Source organism: Dasypus novemcinctus, chromosome 24 (genome assembly GCF_030445035.2).
Source record: "Dasypus novemcinctus isolate mDasNov1 chromosome 24, mDasNov1.1.hap2, whole genome shotgun sequence".
In the NCBI taxonomy this organism is placed as follows: Eukaryota; Metazoa; Chordata; class Mammalia; order Cingulata; family Dasypodidae; genus Dasypus; species Dasypus novemcinctus.
In genome coordinates this window covers 66,089,759-66,096,291 of record NC_080696.1, presented here as the reverse complement: position 1 = coordinate 66,096,291, position 6,533 = coordinate 66,089,759, and the positions used below count along the sequence as shown (strand labels likewise).

At 65.5% G+C, this 6,533-nt stretch overlaps 1 long non-coding RNA gene across 1 annotated transcript; it reads left to right on the top strand.

Annotated features, from left to right (window-relative positions):
- Positions 1 to 881: 881 nt before the first annotated feature.
- LOC139437513 (uncharacterized) lies at positions 882 to 5,387 on the top strand. The gene is made up of 3 exons (XR_011647385.1): positions 882 to 1,501; positions 1,769 to 1,828; positions 4,874 to 5,387. It is a non-coding gene; the product is annotated as an uncharacterized lncRNA (long non-coding RNA).
- Positions 5,388 to 6,533: the final 1,146 nt, after the last annotated feature.

The window sequence follows — 6,533 nt, the reverse complement described above, 5'->3', positions numbered from 1 at the left end:
TGCCTGCGTCCCAGACAGAGCACCGGGGCCGGCATCGATTGGCCGAGAGGAGAAACCTGAAATAGCCCGGCTGCCGGTAAACAGGGCTTTTAATCGTTTCAGCAGCGGAAGCCGAGCAGGCCCGGGCGCTTTGATCTGTAACAACCGCAAGGGCAGCTTGGGGGCCCCTCGTGGACAGCTCCCCACTGGGCCCCGCACCGGCCACCCTGGGCAGACCCCAGCAGGAGGCCGGGGCCCCCTCCTGGGACCCCCTCAGCCTACGACGCGGCCTGGGGCAGCTGCGGGGGCTCGGGTGGCCTCTGCAGCCCCCACAGCCCTGCCCCTCTCGCTGTGGGTCCCTGGGCAAGTAGGTTAGGCACTCCGTGCCTCAGTTTCCTCGTCTGTGAAATGAAAATATTGACTGTAGGCGGTTGTAGGTCCCGACTGAGCTAAGGCAGGCAAGCGGGAGAAGCATACGGGGCTTCTTCGACGAAGGACACCGATTCCTTGGGAGGCGTCGAACGAAATTCCCAGCAGCACTTGGGACTCTGCTCTTAATCCTCTAGATGTGTCGAGACAGGGCACAGCCCCCTGCCCGTTCGTGATGGACGGAGCTGCAGCGAGCCCCTCACCCGGCACGGCCAGAGCTGGGGCTGGTGCCAGCAGGAAGCCAGCCTCAGGCTCCACACAGAGTGAGCTCAAGTGTGCTGCCCCGGGGGCAAGGCCCGCCAGTCCCCCGCCCCGGTCAAGTTGTGGGTCAGCATAGGAAACTTGATTGTGTCCTCAGGCTGACCGCACCCTGGAGGCTTTGTCACGGAGAGTAATACAAAGCAGGGGGGGTCAACCTGTGGCCCGAGTGGCCGAGCAGGGACAGCCAGCAGCTGGGGCGGGGGAGGTGCTGAGGGAAGTGGCGGTTTGGGGGCAGGGCGGCCTGTGGAGGGGCCTGGTGACCCTGTGACCCCAGGGTCACCCCCCACCTGCCACACCCCAGCCCCACCTGGGCAGGTGATGGGCTGTCAGGACTCACCAAGTGACCCCACTGAGCTACCGGGGCTGAGAAGGGAAGCTCCGCCTCCTGCCCCAGCCCGGAGAAGCCCCCGCCCCAGGGCGTGCAGCCCCCCGCGGCAGCCCTGCCCCAGGCTCAGGCTCGTTAGGGCCCCTGCAGCTTCTCGGATAAATAATTAACTTGGACGTCGGGGAGGGCATTTCCCAGCGGCCAAGGTCACTGCAGGCTGGCCGCAGCCTTCCCGTCAGCTGTGCCTCCTGCTCGGCCGGCCGCTGTGACGAATGGGGCTCGTGGCTGCACCACTGGCCGGGGAAGGAGAGGCCTGCAGCTGCTTTTCTTGCAGAATTAGCTGCCGGTGCTTCATCAGCTGCAGATTGGCCAAGGGGGCAGCCGGCCAGGGGCAACTCCTGAGCCAGACGCGACCCAGGCTCGCCCGCTTGCCAAAGCACCGTCCAGCGCAAACTCCGGCTCCGGGCCTTTGACCACAAGCGTCCCTCTGTCCCCGACAGCGTGGGGGTGAGGCGTTGTGGCGCTGGCCATGGTGGGGGGCCGTGGGGCCACGGCTGCTCCTTGACCTCGACGTCCTTGCCCAGAAGTGGCCTCGCAGGGCACAAGGCTGCAAAGAGACCCGGGGGCACCGCCAGGGCCAGGCGGCGCAAGTGCCTGGCGGGAGAGGGAAGGCGCCTCCAAATTCACGTGTGCCCCGAACCCCAGGATGCAACCTGATTTGGAAACAGGGTGCTTGCAGGTGTCACTGGTTATGATGCGCTTGTTCTCGTTAAGGTGGCCCCAGGCCTGGGACGAGGGTCCTCGGGAGAGAAGAACAGAAGACACAGAGGCCAGGTGAGGACAGAGGCCGAGGCGGTAGGGACGGGGCCACAAGCCCAGGTGCGCCGCGGCCACTGGACACTGGAAGGGGCAGGAAGGGGTGTCCCCAGGGCCTTCGGACATGGAGGTTCGTTAAGGTGGCCGGGACCACCGTGGCCGCCTACCCCAGCCTGGGGGTGGGGGTCGGCCGTGGGGGGCAGGGCCCGCTCCAGGCTGTCGGGGAGCCCGGGCCTGGCCTGGTGAGGGCAGTGGGTGGAGCCAGCACCACCTGGCGGGCAGGAGGGGCACGGGGCCGGGAGGCTGGCTTTGTGGCCGCGCAGGGGGCTTGTCCCACTCCGTGGACCCAGGCGCCCCTGCACCACCCCCCAGCCCCCGGAGCTGCACCCGCCTACCCCACCTCCTCTGGTCACCTGGCTGGGGGGGCCCTGGGCAAGGTGGGGCCGTTTCCAGGAGTCACCCCGCGAGGAGGCAGCCGGGAAGGATTCGAGGGCTCACCGAGCCTCTGGGTCCCCCGAGTCTGCCCTGCCCCCCCGCCGAGCTCTGGCTGCTGGTGGGCCGGCACCACCCATGCACCCCGTGGACTCAGGAGATGCTGCGTCCGAGCCCGGCCAGGGTGGCAGGTCCCAGGCTGCAATGGGGTGCAGCCCCCCAAGCTCCAGGCAGGAGGAAGAAGAGGGCAGAGCCTGCCCGCAGGGAGCCCAGGAGAGGAGCTGAGGCCAGGTGGACCACCGGGAGGCAGAGGGGAGAGGACCGGGGGCAGGATGGAGGCGCAGGCCCTCCTGGGGCCGCCCGTGGGGCCCGGTCCCCGTAGGTGCTGAGGAAGGACGGCCTCGACCCGGAGCTGGCTGCACTTCCTGCCCATTAGTCCGGCTGAGGGATGGCCTCTGACCAGCACAAAGTGACCGCCTAGAGGATGTCCACGAGGGCCGCAGCCGCCGCACGTCAGGTCTTCCTTGGAGGGCCGACGGCAACACGCAGTTTGCAGAAAACCCAGTTGAGGCTCAAAGTGTCAGGCAGAGGACTGGCACGCGCGGAGCGCCAAAGACAGGATGCCCGTCTCCCGCTGCCCCACCGGGTCCCCAGGTGACACCCCCCCCACTAAAGGGGGTCTGCTGTGTTCTCGGCAGAAGGGTGGTCCTCAAAGGGTCCTCTGCCCCCATCCTGGGGCCTCCCGGGGCAGTGGGGCCTGCAGCTGTGCCTGAGGCCAGGCCCTCGAGGGGCCACGAGCCCGGGCTGTCCAGGGGGCCCAGTGCCCGCACAGGGATCCCGAGAGGAGGGGTCAGAGTGGACACAAGGACGCAATCGGGGGGCCGTGGAGATCCTGCGCTGCTGGTTTGGAAGGTGGACGAGGCCCACGAGCGAAGGCAGGCAGCCTCTAGGAGCTGGAGAAGGCAAGGGAGCCAGTTTTCCCCTCGAGCCTCCCTAGGGAGCTGGGCCACCAACCCTTGACTTTAGCCCATTTAGACCATTTCAGACCTCTGCCCCAGCACTGGACGGTAGCTAAGGTATGTGGCATTGCGCCACTGTGTGTGGTAACTTGTGACGGCCGCCTTAGGCAGCTCATAACCACCATAAATTGACCATTGGGTTTGGTGCCAATGAAAGACCAGAGCTGACTTGGCTGATCTGCCACCTGCACAGGCCACCGTCCACTTGCTCGTAGAGGAACAGTAGGTGGCCCCTGTGCCCCAAGTAACTTCTTGTTGGAGCGACCATTCTGGTTTGTGCAAAGCATGTGTTTCCTTCTCTCCATCAAAGATCAATTCTAGGGGACACGTCTATGTCCCCCTTTCCATTTGTGTCAAAGCTGCACAAGGAGCTCTTATGGGAGCCCCATAGCAGCTCGTGGTGGCACCCAGCTGATGGGTGCATGCTCGCCATCCCCACCATGCCCTTCCTCTCCTTCCAACCATTACATTCCCTCCACCTCTATCACCTCCCCTCCGTCTCCACCATCACCTTCCCCTCCATCTCCATCTCCTTCTCCTCCATCTCTATTACCTTCTCCTCTATCTCCATCACCTCCCCCCATCTCCATCACCTTCTCCTCCACCTGAGCCAGGACTGGGCAGGGTCCTCACAGTGTCCCCCAGTGCTGAGTGGGATTGGCCCGTCTGGCAGGTGGGGCGATGCAGCAGGAGGCTTCTGCGGGGGCACATGGGGTCATACACCTGTTGCGGTGGCCCCTGAGGTTGCTCCAGCGTGGGCTCTGGAGGAGGGCTGGGGGCGTCACTGCTGGATTCTTACTTGATTTAAAAGGACCACCCGCGGCAGCCCCTTCCTGATTCACCTTGAGGCTGGCCTCTGCTCTCACAGACGGGGCTTTGCCAGGTTTGTTCCTGAGGTCCCTTCTCCACAGAAATGCCCAGCCGGAGTGCAAGGGCCCCCCAACCCTGCAGGGAGGCCGCTGGCAGCCGCGGCGGGAGCCGGCTCCCCGCGGGCTCGTAGTCCTGCTGGCTTAACGAGGTGGGCAAGGAACTGCCGCGTGACATTCGCAGGGAGCAGCTCAGCGCTGAAGGGACCCCTCCCTCCTGTGGCCCAGCCCAGCTTCGGTGGGAAGTTGCCAACTGGAAACTTCATTTTTACTCCACGTTTCCTGCCCAGTTCCGTGTGTACTTGGCTCACACTTCCCCTCGGCGATTTAGCAGGGAGCACTGCCGCTTCCAGAAAAAATAATCCAAATAAACCCCAGGGAGCTGAAAGGGCTCCAGGCCCCGCGCCTACCTTCCTAAAGAGCACCCCAACTCCCGCACCGCCCCCCGGGAGAGAAGGCCCGAGAACTCCGGCTGGTCCTGTACTGACCCGCAGGCCGGCTCCGGCCGGGGACGAGAGGGTCGGTAGCGTTCGCTGCTCGCCCGCGGGCGTGCTGGTGCAGGTGGCGTGGGCAGCCGCGCTCGAGGCTGCAGCTGGGCGCTGTGCGGTCCACGCCGCGCCCTCGCCGGGGCCAGGGACACGGGCGGGAGGGCGGGAGGGTGGCGGCGGGGCGACGCTGCCCGTGGCTTTCAGCGGGCAGGCATGAACGTCATAACCCCTTTTAAAAATCTTCAAAATCCTCTTTAGGAACACGCTCCACCTGAACGATGCAACAATCCGCTGGGCCTGCTCGCCCGGCTCGTTATTGAGACTTTTTCTCCTATAGTAGAAAATCAAGGAAAGTCCACAGGAGCAAAATCCAACTCTAGGCACTTAGTTTCCTAAAAGTATACACATACTTTCCTCCTACATTCTCTGAAAATTTTAAAAGAGAGCCTATAAAACTCTGTTCGAACAAAAAGAAAGAGAAACCAAAGAATCAAAATATATATATATGAAAATCAAAAATTAAACTCTGTGCAATAAATCCAATTTTTGTCCATCACAGATTGTGGCCAGGTAGGGGGAGGACAAGGGTGAAAGGAAAGGGGCCGAGCAGCCACGTCCAAGAGCCCACGAGGCCCCAGGACTGCCACGTCCAAGGCCACGCCGTGCCCCCTGGGGCATTCCCAAGGCCTCGTCCCTCCCTGGTGGGTGCGCCAGGCATGGGCGCCCGCCCGTGACCGGCAGGACGAGGGCCAGCACGCTGCTCCGGAGGTGGACGCTGGCATCTAGGGACGGCCCTCGGGCCCACCTGGACAAACGCAGGTCAAGCCCCCACGGGGGAGGAAGGACCCCTCCTTGGGCTCACGGGGCCCCGACGGCCCGTGTACTCGAGGGTCCCCGGCTCCGGCAGAGCCCACGTCTCGGCAGCCAGCCCCGAAACCCACCCCCACCTGGAGCCCCCGCCTGCCGGGAGGGGCCGCTCGTGGCACTAGATGGTCCCAGACCCCAGACCCCGTCCTCCCCGAGGGAGAGCAGGGAGACCGAGGCCCGAGCCTTGTCATTGGACGGAAAGGACCCTGTCAGCCCCACACCATCCCGTGCAGGTGTCGCCTCGGCCGGGAGGCGTCTGCAGCCGGAGCAGCATGTCCCCAGAGGGGGACGGTGTGTCCTCTCGGTGACTGTCGTCCAGGCAGAGGCCAAGCCTCCAAGAACATGAAGCCAGCGCCACCCAGTCACCAGGTCCTCGAGCGGTCAGAGGCCAGGCCTGGCCGGGCATGCCGTCCAGTGGTGCTGCGCTGCCAGGACACTCCAAGGCCCCGCCAGGCCCCGCCCCGGGTGCTCCAACCCTGCGCCAGAGGGAAGCAGGGAGGGGTCAGGCGAGCGGGACGGGCACCACGCTCACCCAGGCCCGGGGGGACACGCCCCTCCTGCAGCACCAGGGACCGCACCCCTCCCAGGAGCCTCTGGGCACCCTAGGCCAGCTCTGTGTCCAGTCACCAGGGGGAGGTGGGGGCGTGGCCTCCAGGCAGTGTCCCGAGGCTGCGCCAGGAGCACGCCGGGAATGGGGCGGGGGGGGGGGGTGGGGGGAACGTTCAGGCCCCACTGCTGCAGCGGCTCAAATGCTTCCGGAGCGAGGGGCCAGGACAGCTGCCCTGGCGGGTCCAGGGAAGCGCCGTGACAGGGGGCGGGAGCGGAGGGGCTCCTGATCCCGGGGGGCCTGCAGATGCGGCGCCGAGCCTCCCACGAATGGCCCCAGGAACATCAGCACCCGCCCTTTCTAAGCACATGAGGGGGCGCAGGCCAGCTCGGGAGGGTGGCGGGAGGGAGCGGGCACAGGGAGGTGGGTGCAGGGTGGGAGTGCAGGGTGGTGGGTGAAGGTAGTGGGTGCAGGAAGTGGGCACGGGGGGCGAGAGCACCTTCC